General features: G+C 55.5%; 1 non-coding gene and 3 pseudogenes across 1 annotated transcript; all 4 read left to right on the forward strand.

Annotated features, from left to right (window-relative positions):
- The first annotated feature begins 1,000 nt into the window (after positions 1-1,000).
- Positions 1,001-1,119, forward strand: LOC141267841 (5S ribosomal RNA; annotated as a pseudogene).
- A 1,715-nt stretch (positions 1,120-2,834) lies between these two features.
- On the forward strand, positions 2,835-2,953 carry LOC141268097 (5S ribosomal RNA; annotated as a pseudogene).
- Positions 2,954-4,642: 1,689 nt separating this feature from the next.
- On the forward strand, positions 4,643-4,761 carry LOC141267244 (5S ribosomal RNA). Its single transcript, XR_012321254.1, has one exon. It is a non-coding gene; the product is annotated as a 5S ribosomal RNA (ribosomal RNA).
- Positions 4,762-6,466: 1,705 nt separating this feature from the next.
- Positions 6,467-6,585, forward strand: LOC141267714 (5S ribosomal RNA; annotated as a pseudogene).
- Positions 6,586-12,153: the final 5,568 nt, after the last annotated feature.

Raw genomic sequence — 12,153 nt, forward strand, 5'->3', positions numbered from 1 at the left:
GAGATGGGTTCGGAAATACTTGGTTGGGACACCTCCTGAGAACACCAGGTATTGTAGACAATTTTGATGACGTTTTGCCATCTTGCCCAGCTCGGCTAGCATTGAGTGGCGCCTTGCTGGACACCGACCTTACGTAAAGTAGAGGCTGGAAGTCCCAAGCCTCCCAAGCCCCCCAAGACCTCTAAGATAAGGACGCAACCCCGCCGCCTCTACCAGGCCTCACACCGAGCTCCTTGCCACGGCTAGGAGTGCTTATTGACCCCGCAGCCGGCCGTATGCAAATGATGGCGTTAAAAGCATCTCGCGCTGTGAAGGGGCCAGGCTTTCAGCAGCTGCCCAGGGGATGGTTTTAGAGGGCGACCGCCTAACGAGGGCCAGCAGAAGTAACGTCTTCTTCTTCAAAGAAGCTTGTGTAACTAACCCAATCAGACAGCTGCCCAGGAGCTAACCTCAGTGCTAGGAAGGAGCGGGAGGGAATTGAGGGGGTGGTTCCTGCTAAGGCCCTGAAATAATAATAAGACAGGCAGGAGAGTCTGATGCATGGTGGCGGAAAAGCTGCAGGTGCAAATAGGGAATGTGGTCTCGTGCGAGCAACTTGTGCATGCTCGCTGTGTGTGAGTGTGCGCTTCCTAGGTACGGCGCGCTGCAGACAGTCAAAAGGGTTGCTCCCTTTCATTAAAAGTTAATCCCCGGCTGCAGGCTATTAGAAAGCAACTAACCGCGCTCTACTCACCCTACCCAGGTCTACCGGTGAGTCTCGCCGCTGCTCCCGGCCTGTGGCATTGGCCGCGACGCTGACGTTCCGTCGACAGCGCGGCAGCCGATCAGTGAGCTCAGCTGCTCTGAGCGGGGCGTTCTGTCTACAAGACCTTTTTAAGGAGCCAGCAAAAAAGTGAAGAGAAAAGAAAGCACAAAAGCACCTTGTCTTACTAAGCACTGGAAAGGGCAGCCGGCAACCGGACGTCAAAGTGGAAAAGCAGCAAGTGAGAGGCCTGTCTCCGCCCACGGCCACACCACCCTGAACACACCCGATCTCGTCTGATCTTGGAATCTAAGCAGGGTTGGACCTGGTTAGCACTTGGATGGGAGACCACCTGGGAATACCAGGTGCTGTAGACTTTTGCTTTTTCTTTCTTCCACAAGCAGGGGTCACTCTCCTCTATGCCTTTTTTCCATTCCTTTTTTCACAAGCGCAAACATGCTCCTTTCTTCTTTTCATTTGCTTTCTCTCTTGCGCTATTTAATCCTTGCAAAATACCAGCATCCTTCTCATCACCGTGGGCCTCCAGCATTGTTGCTTATTTACTTTTAATACTAGGCTTCTTTTCACCAGGACCAGCGACTCCCGCATGACTGGAGGCAACCACCGCTGACCTGGAGGCAACCACTGGTAACCTGGAGGCCAGTTTACAGCACAACCCAAGCAAAACACCTTTGCAGGCCACACGACCCCCCCCAAAGAGCAGCTCAAATTCACTCGCAACCATCTCACCCTCTTCCTTCATTCACTCCTGGGCGTTTCGCTCCACCCCAAGTTGCGGGTCCAGCTTGCTCTTTCTGTCACATCCCCGCGATGAACGGTTTAGCCTGCAGGAGACCCTGCGCCGAGCCATTTTTAAACACATCTGTTGCGACAGGTGTTTCATTGCTCAACAAACAACACCTATAGGGACGGCACAGCCTATGCATCGGTCCTTCGGAGACCGCCCCAGAACGGCCAGAGTTCTCGTCCCCACGCGAGCCTGAGGAAGGCTGGCCGGGCGATGGGCCAAGCAGCGTCTACTGGCCATACCACCTTGGATACGTCCGATCTCGGAAGCAAAGCAGAGATGGGTTCGGAAATACTTGGTTGGGACACCTCCTGAGAACACCAGGTATTGTAGACAATTTTGATGACGTTTTGCCATCTTGCCCAGCTCGGCTAGCATGGAGTGGCGCCTTGCTGGACACCGACCTTACGTAAAGTAGAGGCTGGAAGTCCCAAGCCTCCCAAGCCCCCCAAGACCTCTAAGATAAGGACGCAACCCCGCCGCCTCTACCAGGCCTCACACCGAGCTCCTTGCCACGGCTAGGAGTGCTTATTGACCCCGCAGCCGGCCGTATGCAAATGATGGCGTTAAAAGCATCTCGCGCTGTGAAGGGGCCAGGCTTTCAGCAGCTGCCCAGGGGATGGTTTTAGAGGGCGACCGCCTAACGAGGGCCAGCAGAAGTAACGTCTTCTTCTTCAAAGAAGCTTGTGTAAATAACCCAATCAGACAGCTGCCCAGGAGCTAACCTCAGTGCTAGGAAGGAGCGGGAGGGAATTGAGGGGGTGGTTCCTGCTAAGGCCCTGAAATAATAATAAAACAGGCAGGAGAGTCTGACGCATGGTGGCGGAAAAGCTGCAGGTGCAAATAGGGAATGTGGTCTCGTGCGAGCAACTTGTGCATGCTCGCTGTGTGTGAGTGTGCGCATCCTAGGTACGGCGCGCTGCAGACAGTCAAAAGGGTTGCTCCCTTTCATTAAAAGTTAATCCCCGGCTGCAGGCTATTAGAAAGCAACTAACCGCGCTCTACTCACCCTACCCTGGTCTACCGGTGAGTCTCGCCGCTGCTCCCGGCCTGTGGCATTGGCCGCGACGCTGACGTTCCGTCGACAGCGCGGCAGCCGATCAGTGAGCTCAGCGGCTCTGAGCGGGGCGTTCTGTCTACAAGACCTTTTTAAGGAGCCAGCAAAAAAGTGAAGAGAAAGGAAAGCACAAAAGCACAAAAGCACCTTGTCTTACTAAGCACTGGAAAGGGCAGCCGGCAACCGGACGTCAAAGTAGAAAAGCAGCAAGTGAGAGGCCTGTCTCTTCCTCCGGCCACACCACCCTGAACACGCCCGGTCTCGTCTGATCTCGGAAACTAAGCAGGGTCAGGCCTGGTTAGTACTTGGATGGGAGACTACCTGGGAATACCAGGTGCTGTAGGCTTTTGCTTTTTCTTACTTCACAAGCAGGGGTCACTCTCCTCTATGCCTTTTTTCCATTCCTTTTTTCACAAGCGCACACATGCTCCTTTCTTCTTTTCATTTGCTTTCTCTCTTGCGCTATTTAATCCTTGCAAAATACCAGCATCCTTCTCATCACCGTGGGCCTCCAGCATTGTTGCTTATTTACTTTTAATACTAGGCTTCTTTTCACCAGGACCAGCGACTCCCAGCTGACTGGAGGCAACCACCGCTGACCTGGAGGCAACCACCGGTAACCTGGAGGCCAGTTTACAGCACAACCCAAGCAAAACACCTTTGCAGGCCACACGACCCCCGCGAAGAGCAGCTCAAATTCACTCGCAACCATCTCACCCTCTTCCTTCATTCACTCCTGGGCGTTTCGCTCCACCCCTAGTTGCGGGTCCAGCTTGCTCTTTCTGTCACATCCCCGCGATGAACGGTTTAGCCTGCAGGAGACCCTGCGCCGAGCCATTTTTAAACACATCTGATGCAGCAGGTGTTTCATTGCTCAACAAACAACACCTATAGGGACGGCACAGCCTATGCATCGGTCCTTCGGAGACCGCCCCAGAACGGCCAGAGTTCTCGTCCCCACGCGAGCCTGAGGAAGGCTGGCCGGTCGATGGGCCAAGCAGCGTCTACTGGCCATACCACCTTGGATACGTCCGATCTCGGAAGCAAAGCAGAGATGGGTTTGGAAATACTTGTTTGGGACACCTCCTGAGAACACCAGGTATTGTAGACAATTTTGATGACGTTTTGCCATCTTGCCCAGCTCGGCTAGCATTGAGTGGCGCCTTGCTGGACACCGACCTTACGTAAAGTAGAGGCTGGAAGTCCCAAGCCTCCCAAGCCCCCCAAGACCTCTAAGATAAGGACGCAACCCCGCCGCCTTTACCAGGCCTCACACCGAGCTCCTTGCCACGGCTAGGAGTGCTTATTGACCCCGCAGCCGGCCGTATGCAAATGATGGCGTTAAAAGCATCTCGCGCTGTGAAGGGGCCAGGCTTTCAGCAGCTGCCCAGGGGATGGTTTTAGAGGGCGACCGCCTAACGAGGGCCAGCAGAAGTAACGTCTTCTTCTTCAAAGAAGCTTGTGTAACTAACCCAATCAGACAGCTGCCCAGGAGCTAACCTCAGTGCTAGGAAGGAGCGGGAGGGAATTGAGGGGGTGGTTCCTGCTAAAGCCCTGAAATAATAATAAGACAGGCAGGAGAGTCTGACGCATGGTGGCGGAAAAGCTGCAGGTGCAAATAGGGAATGTGGTCTCGTGCGAGCAACTTGTGCATGCTCGCTGTGTGTGAGTGTGCGCTTCCTAGGTACGGCGCGCTGCAGACAGTCAAAAGGGTTGCTCCCTTTCATTAAAAGTTAATCTAGAAAGCAACTAACCGCGCTCTACTCACCCTACCCAGGTCTACCGGTGAGTCTCGCCGCTGCTCCCGGCCTGTGGCATTGGCCGCGACGCTGACGTTCCGTCGACAGCGCGGCAGCCGATCAGTGAGCTCAGCGGCTCTGAGCGGGGCGTTCTGTCTACAAGACCTTTTTAAGGAGCCAGCAAAAAAGTGAAGAGAAAGGAAAGCACAAAAGCACCTTGTCTTACTAAGCACTGGAAAGGGCAGCCGGCAACCGGACGTCAAAGTAGAAAAGCAGCAAGTGAGAGGCCTGTCTCTGCCAACGGCCACACCTCTCTGAACACGCCTGATCTTGTCTGATCTCAGAAGCTAAGCAGGGTCAGGCCTGGTTAGTACTTGTATGGGAGACCACCTGGGAATACCAGGTGCTGTAGGCTTTTGCTTTTTCTTACTTCCACCAGCAGGGGTCACTCTCCTCTATGCCTTTTTTCCATTCCTTTTTTCACAAGCGCACACATGCTCCTTTCTTCTTTTCATTTGCTTTCTCTCTTGCGCTATTTAATCCTTGCAAAATACCAGCATCCTTCTCATCACCGTGGACCTCCAGCATTGTTGCTTATTTACTTTTAATACTAGGCTTCTTTTCACCAGGACCAGCGACTCCCGCATGACTGGAGGCAACCACCGCTGACCTGGAGGCAACCACCGGTAACCTGGAGGCCAGTTTACAGCACAACCCAAGCAAAACACCTTTGCAGGCCACACGACCCCCCCGAAGAGCAGCTCAAATTCACTCGCAACCATCTCACCCTCTTCCTTCATTCACTCCTGGGCGTTTCGCTCCACCCCAAGTTGCGGGTCCAGCTTGCTCTTTCTGTCACATCCCCGCGATGAACGGTTTAGCCTGCAGGAGACCCTGCGCCGAGCCATTTTTAAACACATCTGATGCGGCAGGTGTTTCATTGCTCAACAAACAACACCTATAGGGACGGCACAGCCTATGCATCGGTCCTTCGGAGACCGCCCCAGAACGGCCAGAGTTCTCGTCCCCACGCGAGCCTGAGGAAGGCTGGCCGGGCGATGGGCCAAGCAGCGTCTACTGGCCATACCACCTTGGATACGTCCGATCTCGGAAGCAAAGCAGAGATGGGTTCGGAAATACTTGGTTGGGACACCTCCTGAGAACACCAGGTATTGTAGACAATTTTGATGACGTTTTGCCATCTTGCCCAGCTCGGCTAGCATTGAGTGGCGCCTTGCTGGACACCGACCTTACGTAAAGTAGAGGCTGGAAGTCCCAAGCATCCCAAGCCCCCCAAGACCTCTAAGATAAGGACGCAACCCCGCCGCCTCTACCAGGCCTCACACCGAGCTCCTTGCCACGGCTAGGAGTGCTTATTGACCCCGCAGCCGGCCGTATGCAAATGATGGCGTTAAAAGCATCTCGCGCTGTGAAGGGGCCAGGCTTTCAGCAGCTGCCCAGGGGATGGTTTTAGAGGGCGACCGCCTAACGAGGGCCAGCAGAAGTAACGTCTTCTTCTTCAAAGAATCTTGTGTAACTAACCCAATCAGACAGCTGCCCAGGAGCTAACCTCGTGCTAGGAAGGAGCGGGAGGGAATTGAGGGGGTGGTTCCTGCTAAGGCCCTGAAATAATAATAAGACAGGCAGGAGAGTCTGACGCATGGTGGCGGAAAAGCTGCAGGTGCAAATAGGGAATGTGGTCTCGTGCGAGCAACTTGTGCATGCTCGCTGTGTGTGAGTGTGCGCTTCCTAGGTACGGCGCGCTGCAGACAGTCAAAAGGGTTGCTCCCTTTCATTAAAAGTTAATCCCCGGCTGCAGGCTATTAGAAAGCAACTAACCGCGCTCTACTCACCCTACCCAGGTCTACCGGTGAGTCTCGCCGCTGCTCCCGGCCTGTGGCATTGGCCGCGACGCTGACGTTCCGTCGACAGCGCGGCAGGCGATCAGTGAGCTCAGCGGCTCTGAGCGGGGCGTTCTGTCTACAAGACCTTTTTAAGGAGCCAGCAAAAAAGTGAAGAGAAAGGAAAGCACAAAAGCACCTTGTCTTACTAAGCACTGGAAAGGGCAGCCGGCAACCGGACGTCAAAGTGGAAAAGCAGCAAGTGAGAGGCCTGTCTCTGCCTACAGCCACACCACCCTGAACACGCCTGATCTTGTCTGATCTTGGAAGCTAAGCAGGGTTGGGCCTGGTTAGTACTTGTATGGGAGACTGCCTGGGAATACCAGGTTCTGTAGGCTTTTGCTTTTTCTTACTTCCACCAGCAGGGGTCACTCTCCTCTATGCCTTTTTTCCATTCCTTTTTTCACAAGCGCACACATGCTCCTTTCTTCTTTTCATTTGCTTTCTCTCTTGCGCTATTTAATCCTTGCAAAATACCAGCATCCTTCTCATCACCGTGGGCCTCCAGCATTGTTGCTTATTTACTTTTAATACTAGGCTTCTTTTCACCAGGACCAGCGACTCCCGCATGACTGGAGGCAACCACCGCTGACCTGGAGGCAACCACCGGTAACCTGGAGGCCAGTTTACAGCACAACCCAAGCAAAACACCTTTGCAGGCCACACAACCCCCCCGAAGAGCAGCTCAAATTCACTCGCAACCATCTCACCCTCTTCCTTCATTCACTCCTGGGCGTTTCGCTCCACCCCAAGTTGTGGGTCCAGCTTGCTCTTTCTGTCACATCCCCGCGATGAACGGTTTAGGCTGCAGGAGACCCTGCGCCGAGCCATTTTTAAACACATCTGATGCGGCAGGTGTTTCATTGCTCAACAAACAACACCTATAGGGACGGCACAGCCTATGCATCGGTCCTTCGGAGACCGCCCCAGAACGGCCAGAGTTCTCGTCCCCACGCGAGCCTGAGGAAGGCTGGCCGGGCGATGGGCCAAGCAGCGTCTACTGGCCATACCACCTTGGATACGTCTGATCTCGGAAGCAAAGCAGAGATGGGTTCGGAAATACTTGGTTGGGACACCTCCTGAGAACACCAGGTATTGTAGACAATTTTGATGACGTTTTGCCATCTTGCCCAGCTCGGCTAGCATTGAGTGGCGCCTTGCTGGACACCGACCTTACGTAAAGTAGAGGCTGGAAGTCCCAAGCATCCCAAGCCCCCCAAGACCTCTAAGATAAGGACGCAACCCCGCCGCCTCTACCAGGCCTCACACCGAGCTCCTTGCCACGGCTAGGAGTGCTTATTGACCCCGCAGCCGGCCGTATGCAAATGATGGCGTTAAAAGCATCTCGCGCTGTGAAGGGGCCAGGCTTTCAGCAGCTGCCCAGGGGATGGTTTTAGAGGGCGACCGCCTAACGAGGGCCAGCAGAAGTAACGTCTTCTTCTTCAAAGAATCTTGTGTAACTAACCCAATCAGACAGCTGCCCAGGAGCTAATGACGCGCCCCTGGGCCTGTGTCGCGCTGCTTTGCGCACGCGGGAGCTTACCCGGAGCCGGATCTCTTGAGGGTTGTAGTCTCGTGGCGGTGACCCGGTCCGTGCCCAGGGAGTCAAAGTGAGCGGCGATGTAACAGCGGTAGATGCAGGACGACTACGCCACCCGTTGAATGCAGCTATGGAGCTGCCGCTGCAGGACAGTCCGCTGAGGCCGGTGGATGGATGGTGCAGCGTAGATGGTATAACCCCCAATGGGAGGGGTATGGCCTCAGGGCAGCAGATGTGGATGATGGGGGTAGCAGGAACCACTCAGAGACGGTGCGGTGTAATTCAGGGTCTTTACTGGTAACAACGATAGACCCTCCTGGAGTACTTGCTAGTGAACGGGGCCTGGTCAGTCCTTGAGCAGATGGGATCTCCCCTGGCCAGGCGGAGTTGTAGGCCTCCCAAACTGACTGTACTCTTCTGGCTACCTTGCTAGAAGCGGATATAAGTAGCCCACGTCCCTGAGTGTACCGTGTGATGCTCACCCGTATGGCCGGTGACTCGGGGCCTTCTAATGGCTTCCGCTCCACGATGGCGGTGCTGGTCCCACGCGTGTGACCGTGCCTTCGGGTTTCTGGGCCTGAGGACCTGAAATCCCCTGCCGGTCGGCTTCTGCTGCTGGGTGTAACATACCTGGCGGCGTCCTTGCATGGTGGTCCATCTCCCACTGTGCAAGAGCGCGCACTTGATCTCCAGTCCAGAATGTCTCTCTGGCTTCCCTCCATGCTGTCTGTTTGTGTCTGTTTCTGCTGCTTAAGGGTGGCGCCCGATCACTTCCTGCTTTTTGTACCTGCTGTGGGTCACACCCCTTGTGCGTCCTCAGCCTATTGCTGTCTGTCACCTGGTATATAGCTCAGCTGCTCTCATCTATTCCTGCCTGAGCATAGTGTTTCATTCAGTGTGTGCTTGCACTCTGAAGGTGCCAGGTCCCGTTCTGTGTTCTCTTGTCTGCCTATCCTGGAGGCTGTATTTCCAGGCCTGTCTGAACACGCTCCTAGCCTGTTCCTCCCGCCTTCTAGGGGCCGATTACCTAGACCCGTTCCTGTATCTTGTCTGACCTGTCTGAACACGCTCCTAGCCTGTTCCTCCCGCCTTCTAGGGGCCGATTACCTAGACCCGCTCCTGTATCTTGTCTGTCCTGTCTGAACACGCTCCTTGCCTGTTCGTCCTGCCTCTCTGGGGGCCGTATTCCCAGACCCGCTCCTGTATTCCGCTGCAGTGTCGGTCTCCTCCGTACACTCAGTTCCAGTCTGAACTCTCTCCTATCCTTTACCTGTTTTGCCTCTATGTCCGTTCCCTTCCTTTTTCTGCAGAGTCTGAACTCGTACCTAACTCCTGCTTGTTGTCTCTGTACTCCCGTTTGTGAGTTTGTGGTCCACTCGCTACTTCTCTGCAAGTACCCTGTGGGTGTCTGGCTCTGCCTTTCCCTTCCTGTCTGTTCCGTGTGAACAGAGCCCTGTCCCCCGTACTCAGCCTTGCCTGCTCTGACTCCTTTGCTCACTGCTCCGGCGGTTCTAGCCTGCTCTGACTCCTTTGCTCACCGCTCCGGCGGTTCTAGTCTGCTCTGACTCCTTTGCTCACCGCTCCGGCGGTTCTAGTCTGCTCTGACTCCTTTGCTCACCGCTCCGGCGGTTCTAGCCTGCTCTGACTCCTTTGCTCACCGCTCCGGCGGTTCTAGTCTGCTCTGACTCCTTTGCTTACCGCTCCGGCGGTTCTAGTCTGCTCTGACTCCTTTGCTTACCGCTCCGGCGGTTCTAGCCTGCTCTGACTCCTTGCTCACTGCTCCGCAGCCTTGCTCCGCTCTGACCCTTTTGCTCACCGCTCCGGCGGTTCTAGTCTGCTCTGACTCCTTTGCTCACCGCTCCGGCGGTTCTAGTCTGCTCTGACTCCTTTGCTCACCGCTCCGGCGGTTCTAGTCTGCTCTGACTCCTTTGCTCACCGCTCCGGCGGTTCTAGTCTGCTCTGACTCCTTTGCTCACCGCTCCGGCGGTTCTAGTCTGCTCTGACTCCTTTGCTCACCGCTCCGGCGGTTCTAGCCTGCTCTGACTCCTTTGCTCACCGCTCCGGCGGTTCTAGCCTGCTCTGACTCCTTTGCTCACCGCTCCGGCGGTTCTAGCCTGCTCTGACTCCTTTGCTCACCGCTCCGGCGGTTCTAGCCTGCTCTGACTCCTTTGCTCACCGCTCCGGCGGTTCTAGCCTGCTCTGACTCCTTTGCTCACCGCTCCGGCGGTTCTAGCCTGCTCTGACTCCTTTGCTCACCGCTCCGGCGGTTCTAGCCTGCTCTGACTCCTTGCTCACTGCTCCGCAGCCTTGCTCCGCTCTGACCCTTTTGCTCACTGCTCCGGCAGCCTTGCTCCGCTCTGACCCTTTTGCTCACTGCTCCGGCAGTCCTGTCCTGCCCTGCTTCTGCCCGCTGCTCCGGCAGTCCTGTCCTGCCCTGCTTCTGCCCGCTGCTCCGGCAGTCCTGTCCTGCCCTGCTTCTGCCCGCTGCTCCGGCAGTCCTGTCCTGCCCTGCTTCTGCCCGCTGCTCCGGCAGTCCTGTCCTGCCCTGCTTCTGCCCGCTGCTCCGGCAGTCCTGTCCTGCCCTGCTTGTGCTCGCTGCTCCTGCAGCCCCGTCCTGCTCTGTTCTTGCCCACCGCTTCGGGCATTCCCTCTCTGCTGTGGTTGTCTACCGCATCTGCGGTTCTGTGACCCAGTCTGTACTGGGTCTTAACCTTTCTGTGCTCCAGCCCGTCCTTTCGGCCAGTACCTCCCTGCCTGCATACTCGCCTGTATCCACCCATCTGCATACCTGCCGTGTTTGCTTACATCCACCAGTCTGTGCCAGCCTAACCTGCCTGTTCCAGTAATCCCAGTGTGGGTCAACCCCCGTATCCGGAGTTTGACCTGGAGTAGCACCTGGTCCCTCTGCCCGGTTTCTCCCTGGTGCACTGGCGTCGTATGCCGTCGTGCCACCTTGGTCGGATCGGCCAGATACTTAGTCACGCCCCTCCAGGCACTCTCCGGTCCATGGTCCAGTGGAACCACAACACCCGCACACGCCAGTCAGTCCGGGCGTGTGCATAACAGCATGCTCAGGCCATGGTTCCCGTTGAGCCCCACGGCCTTCGCTCTCTGAGAAGTTTTCCAGCGAATACATGCATTAAAAATAAATAAATAAAATTAATTTTTTTTCTCAGCTGAGTTCCAGGCGAATTACGCACCCGTCCAGATGGATCTATCTGCTCTCGTTCCTGCGGATCCGCCACGTTACTATGGGGATCCAAGACAAAGTCGTGCATTTGTGGAGCAATGCATGCTACACTTCAAGTTCTACCCTCTATGTTTTCCCACCGATCGGGTTAAGGTGGCATTCATTATGTCTTACCTGGCGGGTGATGCCTTGGAATGGATCAACCCCCTATATGAAACACAGGATCCGATCCTCCTGGACCTAATGGCCTTCCTGGTGGCCTTTCTAATGGTCTTCGATGATCCTAACCCGGAGGCTCCTGCTGAAGCTTCACCTCCCAATATCCCGGAGCAGCCCCGATGGGTAATGTGTGTGGGTAGCGCAATAGTCCTCCAGCCCAATGAGACTACTGTCCACCCAGAATCTTCACAGGGTGACTACGCTTTCCGGAATACATCTCCCAACCTCAAGAGGCAGTCCAGATGTGCTAGACGTAGAGGCAAGCCGTCACGCCAGGGTCTGTCCTCCCTGAGACCTCCTCACCCCAACCTTGAAGTCCCTACTGAAGCTTCATCTCCCTGTATTCCGGAGAAGCCCCAACGGGTAATGTGCGTGGGTAGTGCTCCGGTTCTCCTGCCCGAAGAGACTTCTGCCCATCCAGACTCCACACAGGAGAACTTCCTGCACCCGGCATCAGATGCTTCACCCACTTTAACCGGTGTGCATGTCCAAGGATGCTCCAAAGCTGTGGTTACCTCTGAGTCTGTGCACCTCTACTACCTGGCGGAGGACCCCCTGTTGCCTCCTGAATCCTCCGGGATACCACTCGATGACAAATGGAGAGAGACTTCTCTACACTCGGTACTCGATACTTTGTCCGCTTCGTCCTGTGAGCCTGACAATCGGTACCCCAAAGTGGTAGTTACCCCCGAGTCTCTACACCCCTCCGACCAGGCGGAGGACCTCCAGTTGTCTCCAGAACCCTTCGGGGTGCTACCTGGTAGCGAAAGGACAGAGACTCTCCTTTACTCTGTACCTGATACCTCGCTCGCTTCGTCCAGTGAGTCCAACCTAGTGTACTCCGAAGCAGAGGTTAATCCCGAGTCTCTACATCCCTCCGACCAGGCGGAGGACCTCCAGTTGTCTCCAGAACCCTTCGGGGTGCCACCTGGTGGTGAATGGACAGAGACTTTCCTA

Source organism: Phyllobates terribilis, unplaced genomic scaffold (assembly GCF_046119375.1).
Source record: "Phyllobates terribilis strain yellow unplaced genomic scaffold, ASM4611937v1 Scaffold_4__5_contigs__length_816908805, whole genome shotgun sequence".
In the NCBI taxonomy this organism is placed as follows: Eukaryota; Metazoa; Chordata; class Amphibia; order Anura; family Dendrobatidae; genus Phyllobates; species Phyllobates terribilis.